At 42.2% G+C, this 16570-nt stretch overlaps 1 protein-coding gene and 2 long non-coding RNA genes across 3 annotated transcripts in view; 1 reads left to right on the plus strand and 2 right to left on the minus strand.

Annotated features, from left to right (window-relative positions):
• The window catches only part of THSD4 (thrombospondin type 1 domain containing 4), a 572383-nt gene that overhangs the window by 356256 nt on the left and 199557 nt on the right, over window positions 1-16570 (plus strand). The window lies entirely within an intron of this gene.
• LOC309624902 overlaps window positions 1-16570 on the minus strand; it is a 280987-nt gene that overhangs the window by 160556 nt on the left and 103861 nt on the right. The window lies entirely within an intron of this gene.
• LOC309624900 overlaps window positions 11500-16570 on the minus strand; it is a 35401-nt gene continuing 30330 nt past the window's right edge. Inside the window, exon 2 of the long non-coding RNA XR_014242195.1 lies at window positions 11500-11879. This is a non-coding gene — a long non-coding RNA (uncharacterized lncRNA). The remainder of the gene's footprint in view (window positions 11880-16570) is intronic.

The following is a 16570-nucleotide window of genomic DNA, read 5'->3' on the forward strand; positions in this document are numbered from 1 at the left end:
TAGACGCTTCAGTTTAGAGACGGGGCAGGAAGGAACTTTCAGGGGTAATGGAAATGTTCTATATTTTGATTAAAGTGGTGGATACATGAGTGTAAATATCTGTCGTATTTGTAAATGTTTGTCAAAACTCAGTGAACTGTACATCTAAGAGACGTGCATTTTGTAATGTGTAAATTGTACCTTTACAAAAGAGGAAAGTCGGGTTCAGAGAGAAGATACTTGCTTAAAGTGGGGCAGCAAATAAATGGCAGAGTCAATACTTGAACTCAGGCTAACTGATGTCAGAGTGAGGGCCCCTTTGGCTACATCATCCTCTCAGCGTAGAAGGAAGGTGAGGAAGAGCAGAAGGGAGGCTCCCTTGTACCAGGGGAAGGAAGAACAGGAGTCACAGAGGTCACATTTCTGTCTTAGGCATAAGGCTCATAATGGTGCCTGTGATGGAAAGAGCCAGTTCCATCTGGCCACCTGCAAGAGTAATTAGGAGGGCTTGAAAGACATTGGCTCAGAGATAAGCATCATCATCTGATTCATGGAACCTGCCAGTAGAGAAAGTATTAAGGTTATTCTTTTGCTGGTATCCACCTTCAGTAGTAAATAATAAATGTGTTTCATTTTTAAGACCTTTCTAAAACTCTTCATGAGTTAATCAATACATTTTCCATTGCAAAAAATAGAAAAATAGAAAAAATTAAAACTTCCTAGGGCCTATTGTCCAATGATAGTCTCAGATTTTTTTTATTGTTTGCTAATAAATAAAAAGACTTCAGCTTAACAAAAGCAGGATCATACTAAATGTGCTGTTTTACAGTGTGCTTTTTAAACAACATATCATGAACATTTCTCTCTGTTAGAGGATATAAATAGATATCCTTTCTATTGAATACATAACATTCCATGGATGGCTATATCCAAATTTGTTTAACCAAGCCTTGCTGTTACATATTCAAGTTGTTTCCAGTTTTTTGCTACTATCTACTAACCTCCTGCAAGAGAAAATCTTGTAAGTGATGTTTGCTCCCTTTCTTAGTTATTTCTTCAGGGAAAGTTCCTAGAAGTGGAAATTCTGGGTCAAAATTAAGGTTTGGACATCTTTAAGACATTTAATTCATATTGTCCTTTTTTTCTTTTATTTTTTTGTCTGCGTTGGGTCTTCACTGCACGCGGGCTTTCTCTAGTTGCGGCGAGCGGGGGCTACTCTTCGTTCCAGTGGGCGGGCTTCTGACTGCAGTGGTTTCTCTTGTTGCGGAGCACAGGCTCGAGGCACGCAGGCTTCAGTAGTTGCAGCACGTGGGCTTAGTAGTTGTGGCTCGCAGGCTCTAGAGCGCAGGCTCAGTAGTTGTGGCACACAGGCTTAGTTGCTACGCAGCATGTGGGATCTTCCTGGACCAGGGATCGAGCCTGTGTCCCCTGCATTGGCAGGTGGATTCTTAACCACTGTGCCACCAAGGATATCCCCATTTTTTCTTCTCAGAATTCACCAGCAATGAATGAATGAGTCACCCTCTGTCACCCTAATGCATAGACTGTAACTTTGGTCCCCACCTTAGGTACCACCTCTTCATGGGTTAGAAATTAACCTTTGATGTTGTCTAGCTCCACCTCCCAAGTAATGCCTGAATCCTCTTTTGGATTCCTCTAGTTTGAAATGAAAGATATTTCTTTTAAAATGTTACTTTGAGAATATGATTGATATTTCAATGTAGTAGAAAAATTGGGAGAGTTAGAAGGAGAAGTGATCCTGGGGTCAGAGTACCTTGGTTTCAGGGCTGGCTGTATCATCATCTGTTGCTGTGTGTTACATCCGGCACGTCACTTGCTTACTCTGCCTGGCCCTCAGTGGCCCCATCTCTAAGATACAGGGTTGAGGAGGATCCCATCTTTACTTTGCCTTCAGCTATGACATTCTGTAAATCTTTGCCTATTTAAGGCATTCCTCTCTAAGGCTGGGCTTGTAAATTGAGAGTGTCAGGCCTTTAAAATGCAGCTAGTGTGGGAAAGGAAAAAACCCAGCAGCTAGTATGCTGCTGGATCAGAATTCTATGTTCTTTGTGAAGTAATAAATTGTGTCTTGGCTCCCGGATTATTCCGGGTTGCCTTGGGTTTTGCGGAAGTGGCTTTTTCAGGAATTGTTCCCATTGCCGGAAAGTGGGTGTTAATTTGTGCCTTGGCTGTTTTTCAGGGCACAGTCTGGCAAAATCCTGGCAGCTTTTTCAGAGGATCAGCAGATGCCATGACCTGGTTATTGCTCTTCCGGCAGGATGACACACACTCTACATGAATAACCCAAAGCAGACACATATAAGAGACCTAGGCTTTATCATGGACCACTTATCCTGGCCTCTGAAGTGTTTTCTAGACCAAGTGGAAACACTCTGATCAACATACCACAGGAAACAGGGTAGCCAAAAGCATAGTGTTGGTCAGTATTCCTTAATAAAGATCTGCATCTGTGATCCATGAAATGGGATCCAGGTGGTGTCCTGGGAGAGGAGATGAAGCTAAGGGTAGTGAGGAAGGAATAACATTGAGTAACATTTGTATTTGGTTCTCTACAGTTTGCAGCCTATGCTGCCCTACTGTATTTTTTTAATGAAAATTTATTTTTTAATAGACTTTTACAAAGTAGTCTTGAGAAATAATTCATATACCATACAATCCACCCAATTAAAGTATACTATTCAATGCTTTTTAGTGTATTCACAGATCTGTATAACCACAGTCAATTTAAAAAAAATTTTCATCACCTCAAAAAAAACCTTCTATACCCTTAGCTGTCATCTCCTTATCCTCCCCACCTACCCATCTCCCAGCCCTAAGCAACCACAAATCTATTTTCTCTATAGATTTCCATTCCCTGGGAATGGAATCATATAATATGTGGTCTTTTTTTTTTAACATCTTTATTGGCATATAATTGCTTTACAATGTTGTATTAGTTTCTGCTGTATAACAAAGTGAATCAGCTATATGTATACATATACCCCCATATCCCCTTCCTCTTGTGCCTCTCTCCCACCCTCCCTATCCCACCTCTCTAGGTGGTCACAAAGCACCAAGCTGATCTCCCTGTGCTATGCAGCTGCATCCCACTAGCTATCTATTTTACATTTGGTAGTGTATATATGTCAAGGCTACTCTCTCACTTCGTCCCACCTTATCCTTACCCCTCCCTGTGTCCTCAAGTCTATTCTCTAGGTCTGCGTCTTTATTCCTGTCCTGCCCCTAGGTTCATCAGAACCATCTTTTTTTAGATTCCATATATATGTGTTAGCATATGGTATTTGTTTTTCTCTTTCTGACTTGACACTGATGAAAGAAATTAAAGACGATACAAACAGATGGGGAGATATACCATGTTCTTGGATTGGAAAAATCAACATTGTGAAAATGACTATACTACCCAAAGCAATCTACAGATTCAATGCAATCCCTATCAAACTACCAATGGCATTGTTCACAGAACTACAACAAAAAATTTCACAATTTGTATGGAAACACAAAAGACCCTGAATAGCCAAAGCAATCTTGAGAAAGAAAAACAGAGCTGGAGGAATCAGGCTCCCTGACTTCAGACTATACTATAAAGCTACAGTAATCAAGACAGTATGGTACTGGCACAAGAACAGAAATATAGATCAATGGAACAGGATAGAAGCCCAGAGATAAACCCACGCACATATGGTCACCTTACCTTTGATAAAGGAGGCAAGAAAAACAATGGAGAAAAGACAGCCTGTTCAATAAGAGGTGCTGGGAAAACTGGACAGCTACATGTAAAAGAATGAAATGAGAACACTCCCTAACACCATACACAAAAATAAACTCAAAATGGATTAAAGACCTAAAGGTAAGGCCAGATACTATAAAACTCTTAGAGGAAAACATAGGCAGAACACTCTATGACATAAATCACAGCAAGATCCTTTTTGACCCACCTCCTAGAGAAATGGAAATAAAAACAAAAATAAACAAATGGGACCTAATGAAACTTAAAAGCTTTTGCACAGCAAAGGAAACCATAAACAAGATGAAAAGACAACCCTCAGAATGGGAGAAGATATTTGCAAATGAAGCAACTGACAAAGGATTAATCTCCAAAATATACAAGCAGCTCATGAAGCTCAATATCAAAAGAACAAACAACCCAATCCAAAAATGGGTGGAAGACCTAAATAGACATTTCTCCAAAGAACATATACAGATGGCCAACAAACACATGAAAGGATGCTCAACATCACTAATTACTAGAGAAATGCAAATCAAAACCACAATGAGGTATCACCTCACACCGGTCAGAATGGCCGTCATCAAAAAATCTACAAAGAATAAGTGCTGGAGAGGGTGTGGAGAAAAGGGAACTCTCCTGTACTGTTGGTGGGAATGTAGATTGATACAGCCACTGTGAAGAACATTATGGAGGTTCCTTAAAAAACAGAATTACCATACGACCCAGCAATCCCACTACTGGGCATATACCCTGAGAAAAGCATAATTCAAAAAGAGACATGTACCACAGTGTTCCTTGCAGCACTATTTACAATAGCCAGGACGTGGAAGCAACCTAAGTGTCTATCGACAGATGAATGGATAAAGAAGATCCATTATATATATAAATGTGGCACATATATACAATGGAATATTACTCGACCATAAAAAGGAATGAAACTGAGTTATTTGTAGTGAGGTGGATTGACCTAGAGTCTGACCTACCTTATTTATTCCACACGGCATCTCTGGGATCTCTTCATTGCCATTTTGCCCTGATTCACCCAGCAAGCAAATGCAAGAGCTGGCGTAGTGGTGGCCAGTGGCCCAATTACTTCTACAAGCAGAGGGCTTGGCTTGAAGTCCCCCAGGTCTCTGCTTTCTTGGCAGATTTTTGAGGTCTCACACTCCTTCCTCTTCTATCTTACTCTTCTTTGACAATAGTTGAAAAACAACTCTTCTTTCTTGCTCTGTGAGTCCACAGGAACAAATCGAAGTCTTAGTATGATCTTAGTATGATGTGCTTAGAAGACACTGTCTATCTAGTATTTCCCACACTTTAGTCATTTAGCCTTCACGATTTATGCCATGTTCATGTACCTCATGTACTATTATTTACTTAATACTCATCTTCAAATAAATACGCTATTTCATTTTTTCTTATTCTAAGCAATACGGTATCTGTGAAATCATCAGTTGGACATACCAGTTATAGTTTTCTAATATACCTTAAAAAACTACATAGCTATTAAATATTTTAAATAGTCATTTGTGTAATGTATTTCACTTTTACCCCCTTTGTTATACACACCATACTCTGAGAAATTCATTAAAATTAAATAAAATTTAAAATTCAGTTCCTTGGTTGAATTAGCCACATTTTAAATGCACAGTAGCCACTGTGGCTACCATGTTGAACAAGGCAGAGAGCAGCCCTATCATCCCAGAAAGTTGTACTAAATGGCTCTGCCTAAGGTTTGCCCAGGGCATGTTGACTGCTTTCATTGGCTAAAGCCAAACCAATATACGGTAAGATTACCAAAAGAATTGTGAATAATGATTAATTTAGGAAATGCTAGCAAAAATGTCCTCTCTCCCAGTCCGTCTCTCTCCCTTCCATGTGTGTCTGAGTGTGTCCTCTGCTTTCCTGCTTCTCTTCCTCTTGCTCCACCTCTGTTCGTCCTAGCTCACTTTCTTTTTTCTTAATTGAAGTCTAGTTAATTTACAATGTTATGTTCGTTTCAAGTGTACAGCAGAGTGATTCAGTTATACACATATATATATTCTTTTTCAGATTTTTTTCCCATTATATGCATTACAAGATATTGAATATTGTTCACTGTGCTATATAGTAAGACCTTGTTGCTTACCTATTTTATATATAGTAGTGTATATATGTTAATTCCAAACTCCTAATTTCTCTCTCCCCCACCCCTCCCAGCTATCCTCTTTGGTAACCCTAAGTTTGTTTTCTATGTCTGTGAGTCTATCTCTGTTTTGTAAATAAGTTCATTTGTATCATTTTTTTTAAGATTACACAAATAAGTGAGGTCATATGATATTTGTCTTTGTCTGACTTACTTTGCTTAATATGATAATCTCTAGGTCCATCCATGTTGCTGCAAATGGCATTATTTCATTCTTTTTTATGGCTGAGTAGTATTCCATCTTCTTTATCCATCTTCTTTATCCATTCATCTGTCAGTGGACATTTACATTGCTTCCATGTCTTGACTGTTATAAATAGTGCAGCTGTGAATATTCCTAGCTCACTTTCATTCTTACCCTTAGTCCTTTCTCTCCCTTTCTACCTATGTTCCTTTTACCTTCTCACTCAAAAATCTCCCTAATTCAAAATGCGAAGATATTTGGATTTTATTTTTTAAATTATTCTTCAACTACAATAATTTCAGGCCAGAGGACATTCTCAGTTGTAACTTGTGTAAGGGATACCTTCTAGCAGAATTCCTTAGGAATGTGGTCAGTGGCACACTGGACATCTCTACTTGGAAGTCCCCCTGACATCTCAAGGTCAGGATGCCTAAGACTGAGCCATTTCCCACTCAAACCCCTGCCTGCCCCTCGCTGATGTAACCATACCAAACTAGCTTTACCTCCTCCTCATCCAAAGCCACCTTTAAAAGAACAAGAGAATTTTTGATCATGCTTCTCTTCAGGCCCATGGAAGAGGGGCCCAAAGCTCCCTCTTTGGCACTGTTTACCTTTATTGAGCAGGCAAAAAAACAGGAATTGCCTAGAAGACTTGATGCAACTTCTTTTGAAATAAAAAATGACCCTGCTAGCGCTTAGAAAGCCTCTGGAGGATCCCCCGAGGGAGGAAAGTACTGTATAGACATATGTATGCTTTGTCTGTTGGCCATGAACGTTGAGGAGTAGAACAGACCAGACCCCTCTCTCCTTATTTTAATTAACCAGAGACCCCAGACAGGAAAGTAGAGGAGAAGTTGGATCCAAGAGTTCTCAGTAGAGCAGGATGCACTAGGGAACATATATGCATTGTTTGCATGAACTAGACCCTTCCTTAGGAGAACAAAGTTGAAAGTTACCCATACTCCTTGCAGGAAAATGTGTTCTTTTTTTTTCCATTCTAAGTGCATTCAATTAGGCTATGGAAAATTTAGTTCCTCTTGTTAATTTATACAAGGAGTTATGATACCTTGGGATCTTCATCTGTCAGCTTTAAAACCTTAAATATGGCATTGATTAGTCTCAGGAAGGTGATGTGATGATCTGCTCTCTTTCTCAGACAAAGAGAGGCAGTTGTCCAAAATGGGAAGTCCCTACCTGGGTGGGAATGATAGAAACTTCCTTCTGGCTGGGTTCTGTTCTGCTCCACTCTGAAAAAGAGAAACAGATCCAAGTTTAACTAACCTTAATCTTACTAAGCTTTAGGGTCTGTGTTGTCCTCTGGATAATAATAACTATAACAACTATTTGTTGAGTGCTTGGAATTTTCCCAGCAGTGTGTTAGGTGCTGTAGACGCAATCTCATTAATCCTCATCATAACCGTGATGGTGGGGACCACCACTACCATCCCCCCCATATTTTAGTTTGAGGAATTTGAGTTTGGGAGAGGTAAATAACTTGTCAAAGATCACACAGCCAATACGTGGCAGAGCTCAAATGCAAACCTGGGTCTGTCCAATGCCAGAGCTCTGTTTTCTTTGGACCCTGTAGTTTTGTGTCTGTTTTTTCGTGAAGTGTTTATTGATGGTTACTATGGGCCAGGCACTATTCTAGGCTCAAAGAGAGATCTCTGATCATATGCATCTTATATCCTAGAGAGAAAAGATAGGAAAAGAATAAGTTAAAAAAGAATCTAGATCGTTTCAGATGCTGGTAATGCCATAAAAGCAATAGATGGAGTAAAGTGATAGTGAATGTGGGACTGCTTATGTTGGGAGCTCTTTGAAGGATTTTCTGAGATGGCCTTTGAACTCAGACCTGAATAATATGAAGGATTATGCAGGTATTGAGGGCAATGGAAACAGCAAGTGCAAAGGCCCGGGGGTGAGAGTGAGTGCCCTGTGTTTCAGGAACAACAAAAAAGCCCATTTTTCTATGTGGCCATTGTGGGTGAGTGATACAAGGTCAGACATGTAGGCAGGCTTTGGGTTTTGTTCCAGGTATAACAGGAAGCCACAGAAGGGTTCTAAGTAGAAGAGGCATATGATCTGAATTAAGTTTTTAAAAGATCCCTCTGGTTTCTGTGTGGAGAATAGCAGGTACAGGAGCAAGACAGGGAGTAGGGGAAATGGTTAAAAGAACATGAACTTCAAGGGGGCTGGAGGTTTTTGAAGAAGATGCAGCCTTGGCTTTGGAAACCGCCAAGGGGGTGAGGGCAAGAGGGTACTTACCATCATCTAGGCCCTGAGATACTCGAGTTGTGAGGAGGGAGCCTCGGGGGCCAGCCAGGTCCAGTTAGTGGGCAAAAGGGAAGGGGACATTTAGAAAAGAAAATGAAGGGAATTCCCTGGCGGTCCAGTGGGTAGGACTCTGCACTTCTGCTGCAGGGGGCATGGGTTCGATCCCTGGTCGGGCAACTATGATCCCGCAAGCCGCACAGAGCGTTCCAAAAAATAAATAAATAAAAATATTTTTTAAAAACGGGAAAAGAAGATGAAGCTATAGGGAGTCTGCTTCAGTGTCAGTGCTGGCAGATCATAGTAATAACAGCTAGTTTTCCTGAGCATGGACTGTGTGTCTAGGGGTATTCTGAGTACTTTTCTTGAAATAACTTCTTTAGTCCTCTCAATAATCTTAAACCCCAGATGCTTTTTTTTTTTTTTTTTTTTGGTTGCGTTGGGTCTTTGTTGCTGAGTGCGGACTTTTCTCTAGTTGCCACGAGCCAGGGCTACTCTTTGTCGCGGTGCGCGGGCTTCTCATTGCAGTGGCTTCTCTTGTTGCAGAGCACGGGCTCTAGGCGCGCGGGCTTCAGTAGTTGTGGCACGTGGGCTCAGTAGTTGTGGCTCACGGGCTCTAGAGCGCAGGCTCAGTAGTTGTGTCACACGGGCTTAGTTGCTCCGTGGCATGTGGGATCTTCCCGGACCAGGGCTCGAACCCGTGTCCCCTGCATTAGCAGGCGGATTCTTAACTACTCTACCACCAGGGAAGCCCCCCCCCCCCCACAGATGCTATTATTAGCCCCATTAGCTGTCAGGGAGAATTGGAAAGTGACCTAACTAAGGGCGGGGCAGACTGGTCTGGAGATGAGACCCAGATGACAAAGGGGATCTGGGAGGGAGTGATGAAGGTAAACAAGTTTGTCGCATGATATCACTCATCCTGACTGACTCTAGAAGGAGGTTCCTGACCAGTGCACACTGGAAGCGTGGAGCCCTGAGTGATGCTCTTTCCTGCAGCTTCCTGTGGGTGGGGTGAGCCAGGGCCCCCTCCCTGGGAATGCTTTCTTAGGCAGCTTGTGGGAGAAGAGCAGTTTCATCTAAACAAGACAGTGTCTTGACTTCTTTTATCCCACTGCTCTTGGGTGGGAGAATGCTCACATTTACACATTTCTGAGATGTTTTACGGTGACTCTCATTTGGAGATAATAATCACTTACTATGATAAATTAGGTACTTACTATGTTTTAAAGTTCTATGCTGAGCACTTGTTGTATATTATTCCTTCAGTAAACACAAGAATCTTGTGATATAGCTACTAGCCTTGCTCTCCTTTTTCTGATGGACTAACTGAGCTCTAGATGGGTTACATAACTTGCCCAAAGTTACGGTGAGTGATGGACCTGAGATTTGAACCCTGACGATCTGGTACCAGAGGTTAATCCTTAATCACTCTGGTACAAGTGAAGACCGTATGTATGCTGGGTTGAGGGGTAGTGCTTCCTGAGAAGTCTTTGTAAACCCCCCAAAAATGAGTGAATGTAGCAACACAAAGTTGGAAGAGAGGTCTTGGGAGTGAACAGCCAAGGTGTTCCTTGACCACATTGATTTCAAAATGTCGGTAGACCAACTATCAAGATCAGGGAGCAACCTGAAGGGGGTGGACTTGAGGGAAGCATGGGTTGGAAGGGGGAAATTGATATGAATAGAGAGAAATAAATTATTGCTTTACTTACTTGTCTTCCACCACTAAGTATAAAAGTGACACTACTCAAATAGTACTTCCCCCCCCCTTTTTAAATAAATTTATCTACTTTAATTTTTATTTATTTTTGGCTGTGTTGGGTCTTCATTGCTGCACGTGGGCTTTCTCTAGTTGCAGCGAGCAGGGCCTACTCTTCATTGTGGTGCGCGGGCTTCTCATTGCGGTGGCTTCTCTTGCTGCGGAGCACAGGCTCTAGGCACGCGGGCTTCAGTAGTTGTGGCTCCCAGGCTCTAGAGTGCAGGCTCAGTAGTTGTGGCGCACGGGCTTAGTTGCTCCACGGCATGTGGGATCTTCCCAGACCACGGCTCGAACCCATGTCCCCTGCATTGGCAGGTGGATTCTTAACCACTGTGCCACCAGGGAAGCCCTTTTTCCCCCTTTTAATTCCACTAAATGAACACCTAAAAAGCTGTCTACTTCCCCACCCTCCCCACAAGACAAGTGATAGGATTATGAATACTGTTTAGTAAGGTATTTTAGTTTTCCATGATTTTTTAAAGAAAATAAATATGCAGGGTATTTTAAGAGGAAATCATTTAAGTAAATGAAATAAGATTCTTTAGGCATCATATTTAATTGATTCCATTTCATCATTTAAAAAAATATATTTTCTTTGACTTTCGCCTATTCCTATCCAAACACATGGGTGGATAATCTGATCTCAGTTTTCTTAGGCTCCGTGGTCTTGGCAAAGTCATTTTTAATCGTATGTCTGACTTTCTCTAACTTGAAAATACCTAGACTCACAGGATGACTGAACTTCTGTGGAAGGGCCATGAACGTCTCTGCCAAAAGGCCATGAGTAAGCAGATGGCCTCTTAGATAGATCTCAGTCCTTCATCTGTATTCTAAAAGAGTTTATTAACCTGTACATCAATTTATTTTCTTTTGATTCACCTGGTGGACAAGCAAACCCAGAATCTTTATTTCCTTTCTGTGTGCCTCCTGGAATATATAAGTTAATAACTGTGTATCTCTGAGTGGAACCAAAAGGTTTGAGTGGCAGAGTTTATGGATGCCTCTCTTCGAATGCTATTTAGTGAGAGAGCAGGCATTGTGGTGGTAAATCGGAGAGGTAAAAAGAAAGATCTAGTAAGTTCCAAAGCTGGAGATTTCAGAGCCAGCAACTTACTGAGACTCCTGTCTGTAACCTGGAGCAGGGGCAGCCAAACCTTCAAGAAGGTTCCCTTGCACGGCAACCTCACACATGGAAGTACCACCACGTGACGACCACACTTTGTTATCTGACCACGTGATGGGAACAGAGGAGTCAACACTTTGGGGTAAATCGGCTCAGGTTGCTTCGTTTTTGGAGAGGAGTATAAAGATGTGATGACTCTTCATTTCCTATGACTGCTATAACAAATTACCACACACTTCTTGGCTTAAACCAACAGAAATTTAATCTCTCACAGTTCTGGAGACCAGACATCCAAAATCAAGGTGTCATCAGGGCTACACCCCTTTTAAAGGCTCTAGGGGAGAAGTAATCCTCCCCTCTTCCAGCTTCTGGTGATTCTTTGGCTTGTGGCTGCATCACTCCAATCTCTGCCTCTGTTTTCACATGGCCTTCTCCTCTTCTCTCTGCATCTTTCCTCTGTGTGTCTCTTATAGGACACTTGTCATTGTGGGCCCACCCAGACAATCCAAAATGATTTCATCGTGAGATCCTTAATTGAATTACATCTGCAAAAACCCTTTTTCCAAATAACGTCATATAAGGGAGGAAAAATATCTTTTCTTTCTAAGTTCTTGGCTGGGATCCCTGTAACAAAAGACAGATTAACAAGAGAGAATCATTCACATTTATTTAATATAAGTTTTACATGACACGGCAGCCTTTAATGAAACGAAGACCCAAAGAAACAGTTAAACCTGAGTGTCTGTATACTAGGTTTAGTGACGAATGGAGGGTTGTGGGAAAATGTGATAGGACAGAAATGGGTCTGAGCTGAGAGTAGTAAACTGTGGGAAACTTAACAGCCCTGTTCATTTAGATTCTTCTTGGCGTCTCTCCATCTTTAAGATAAAGGTGCATCTTTCCTCCAGGTATAGGGAGGGCACCTCTCACATGAGGGTCTTGTGACCTGCCTCAGGGAAGATCAGAGAGTCCTTCCTGCACTTGCCATTTCTCAGATCCCTTTAGCCTAAAATATGCCAAGGTGCTATATTTAGGGGTAACATGTCCTGAACTCCATTATCCGCAGTCACAGGTTCTGGGGATTAGGACATGGACATGTCTGTTGGGGGAAACACAATTCAACCCATTACACAGACTTTGATGTATTAAGAAGATAGTCTGACAAGGAGAGTAGGATGGTGAGGGTGGGTGAAACACTAGCCTCCCCGGCTGCTCTGGCCTTAGTCCAGGACTGAGGAAATGAGGAACTGGACGGGGGAGGGGGCGTGGGAGTAAAGCAGAGGAGGTAGAATCAGGAGACATTTGATGAAAGAATTAGCCAGGACTAGATCACTGCATGTGTGGTGAATAAGGGAAAGGGAAAGCTTTAACTCGGCACTAAAGCATGTTTCCCAAAAACGTGCACTGTAGAATATACTGGATCTTGGAATGTCAGTAGGTATTATGTGCGGGAAGTGGTTCTATAGACAGACGCCTCTGGGAAACACTGGATCAAACAGGGTTGAACCGGCTTCCCTGCAGTGCTTCTCTAAGCCTTAGGCGTGCTTCTGTACACTGTGGTTCCCTAAAGGGAGCTTCTGGGGGACAGCCTTTCCCAAACTTACTTGACTGTGGACCTGTTCTACCTAGATTATCTTGAAGAACAAATGATCCACACACCTCTAGAAAGTATCGCTCTTAGGCTCCCCATCCACTGAGACAGGGATGAGGGAGAAAAGAAAATGTGAAGGTTAGGAGGATGGAATGAAGAAAAATTGAGTCAGGTGGTCTGTTGAGGGCCAGGTGTGTTTCCCAAGACCCCTGCCAGCAAGAAGAATAGCCACTGAGACTGACAGCAGTTGGCAGAAGCCACTTGAAAGCTTGCACTGCCCTCTTTGACTTGAATAGTCTGTGGGACCATCCTGTGGTTTGGGTTCTTCTTTCTCTGGTACCTTCTTCTCCATAGAAGAAGCTTTCGCTTTAAGAGGAGGTGTGGCACATCAGTTTCAACCATTGTGACATCACTGATCCATTGGATGGCAATGCTTAGGATGCCTGGACGAGTGCTGCGAATGATTAGTGATGTCTGCCGTGAGCACAGGAGGAGGCTGGGGATGAGATTTGAGCCCCTCCTGCTTTATACCCTGAAGAACTGCCTTTCCCACCCTCCCCCGCCCTCCCTCTCCATGCGTGAAAGGGGCCATCCAAGAGTGCAACTGAAGCTCCCACCGCCACAGTAATCCTGGACCCTCCTATCTTTAGCACTCCCTGCCCCATGTAGAGAAGAATGGTTGGTACCAGTGACAGAAATATAGACATCAATTTTGCAATGAATAGTAAAAAAAAAAGTGAATGTTTACTGAGCTCATAGTATGCATCAGACACCACATTAAGTGTTCTACATGCAATATCTCATTTAATTCTCATGACAGCCCTAAAGGATAGGTACCATCAATGATCAGACTTTATATATGGGTACACGAGGCACATAGAAATTAAGTTACTTGCCCAAGGACGCATAGCTGGTGTGTCGTACAGCCAGAATTTGACTCCAAGCAGTCTAATGTTAAAACTAACGTTCATAACCACTAGATTTGAATTTAATTGTAGATGTTTTAGAGTTCAAATGTTGGTAAGACTTGCAGATGGAAATATGCAGAAGGCAGTGGAGGATATAGAATTGGATAAAGTCAGGCCTGGGCTCAGAGCCATCCGGGCAGATGGTGGTTGAAAATTGCCCATGGTTACATTTATTCAAACTATGAGGTCAAGAGTCGGTTATAAGATTTACAATGCAGAAGGGACTCCATGCAAAGATTTTATGCATTAAAATGTTTTTAATTTTCCCAAGCAATGAGTTAGAAATAACTGGCTACTGTTATCACAATCCATGGACAGAACGTTCCAACTGGGAGGAAGCAGGACCCAGACACAGAAGTCTATATCCTAAATCATGCTGAAAAGTCAGAATCGGTTGGGATTTTTGAGAAGCAGAGAAATCTCACTGGTCCCATAAGTGCAGTAGAAAACCATGGTCCTCAGTGAAAGCCAGTGAGGAGATCTGATAATAGACCACAGCTCTGCCTTGACATCTCACCACAGACTCAGTACCCTCCGCATTCCCTGAAGCCCCTGGGGCACGGGACTGCATCTCATTTGTCTAGAAGCTCCTAACACCAGGCACAATGCAGACACCCAGGAAATAGTCGCTGAGCCGAGGAAATGAGAACCAACCCTGTTCGGCTACATTCTGCTCCTGGACACATTATCCAATATTAAAGTGTTTTCACTGATCCATCACTACGCCATTGCAGATGCCTAAATTTGTCCACATATACTGGGGACAAAGCCGCGATAAATTGCTACCTACTTGCACTGAGTTTCATTTTGTTCTGATTCATTGCCTACTTCAGAGACCTGCTAAAATCACAGTTTATGGACTCTACATCCTGGTGGTTCCCAGAGAGAAATGAACCTAGATTCCAGGGAATGCAGATGTCTTCAAACTTGCAGCGAGCTTCCAGGCTCCCTGCAAAGGTCTCTTAAGCCCCTAAGTATTTCCTCTCTTAAATCACACATCACTGGCACAGGCAGAATATTTGTTAGGAGACAGTCGCTTAAAGGTCTACGGAGTAGACAGAAATGCTGTCGTTCTTGGCAATTTTATTGTATTGTTCTTAGGTTTAATTTAGTGATTCTTTTTTTAAAGTTGTGTTTGGTATTTTCTGTTCCTGAAAGAAACTACTTCTTTAGTGCTGCATTTGAAACATGATGTTGAATCTCTCTTGGCATGTTTATGGGCTGGGTGAAGGACTGTATCTGTGAAAGGGAGCTTAATATTTCACTTGTGCAAATGTCGTGACTTTTATTTGACACATTTCTAATTAGGTGATGTGAATCCCTACAGCCAGTGATATTGGTTACTGCATCGCTGTGGCACCCAGGGTACTGCCAAATTTTGATCTGGATGTGATGGATTTATTTTTGCTTCAACCTCGAATAGATTCTCTTATAGCAGCTGGCAGGTGGTGTGTTGAAGTGAACAGGTTATGGGATGTGACGCAGAGTGAGGCAGTTTTCTGTGCCACATCAAGTTAGCACATACGGAAAATGGCCATTTATTGAAATATGCAAACGCTTCTCGTGAATACAAAAAAGCATGTGGTCAGGGCAGCAAACAGTTTTTCTCGAATGGGGGGGTCGACGAAAGTGAATAAGGTTACACAACTGTGGGAAGTTTTTGGAACTTCCTGAAGCCTTTTTTTTTTTTTTTTAACCAGTGTTCACCTTTAAAGTCCTTCAAGTGTACAGCCCAAAATTTGAGTATCTGAAATTGTGCTGTAGGCACACACAAAAACGTTACAGACCACTGATCTATTCCCAATGACATCAATTAGGCTCTGATACACACACTCACACACACACACATACACACTTCAGTTCACATTTATGATTCTTCTTTTGAATGTTCTTCAAATTTTGCTGCATTTCTTCATGGACATTATTCCGATTTTGCTGATTTCCACCCATGTTTCTGTGTATACTATCGTATTTTGCCTGAGATATCCTAGGTTCAAGCCTAGGAAAATTGCCTTAAGTAAGAATGAAGACTACCTTGAAATCTCTTGCTCTCAGATATGTACCCAACTTTCCAAAGTGATTATTACTGGAAACCACAAAAGTTGAAAATGGAGCACAGCAAACTTGGAAAATCCCCTCATCCCTCCACCTTTGCCATTGTCAGCGTCAGTGATTAGGATTCGAGGCAAGTGCTGTCGCCCATGTGTCGTGCGTGTCGTTGTGGTAGACAGGGCTCCTTGACTCTGAGAGTCATGGCCCTTAAGAACGTCAGGAGCTGCCACAGAGAGCGATTGTCAGGAACTTCCCGTTCCGGGCCCCCCCTAGTGTCACCTAAGAGCGCTTGGCTCTGTGGGAAGCAGTGATATGAAGGGAAGTATTTGGACTCAGCACCCAAACTGGGGTCCACTTCTTACTACTACTGCGACCTTGGCAGACCTGTCTACTATTGTGAGCCTCAGGCTTCTCATCTGGAAAGTGGAAATAAAACTCCTTTCTCAAGACAAATACTGTATGTTACCACTTATAAGTGTAATCTAAAAAATAAACCAAACAAATGAACAGAACAGAACAGAACAGAAACAGACTGACAGAGAACAAACTAGTGGTTACCAGCGGGGAGAGGGAAGAAGAGAAGGGCAAGATAGGGGTAGGGGATTAAGAGGTACAAACTACTATGTACAAACACTATACAAGGACATATTGTACAGCACAGGGAGTATAGCCAGTATTTTATTATGACTTTAAAGGGAGTATTA

The sequence above is a fragment of the Balaenoptera borealis genome (genome assembly GCF_965194805.1).
Source record: "Balaenoptera borealis genome assembly, chromosome: 3".
In the NCBI taxonomy this organism is placed as follows: Eukaryota; Metazoa; Chordata; class Mammalia; order Artiodactyla; family Balaenopteridae; genus Balaenoptera; species Balaenoptera borealis.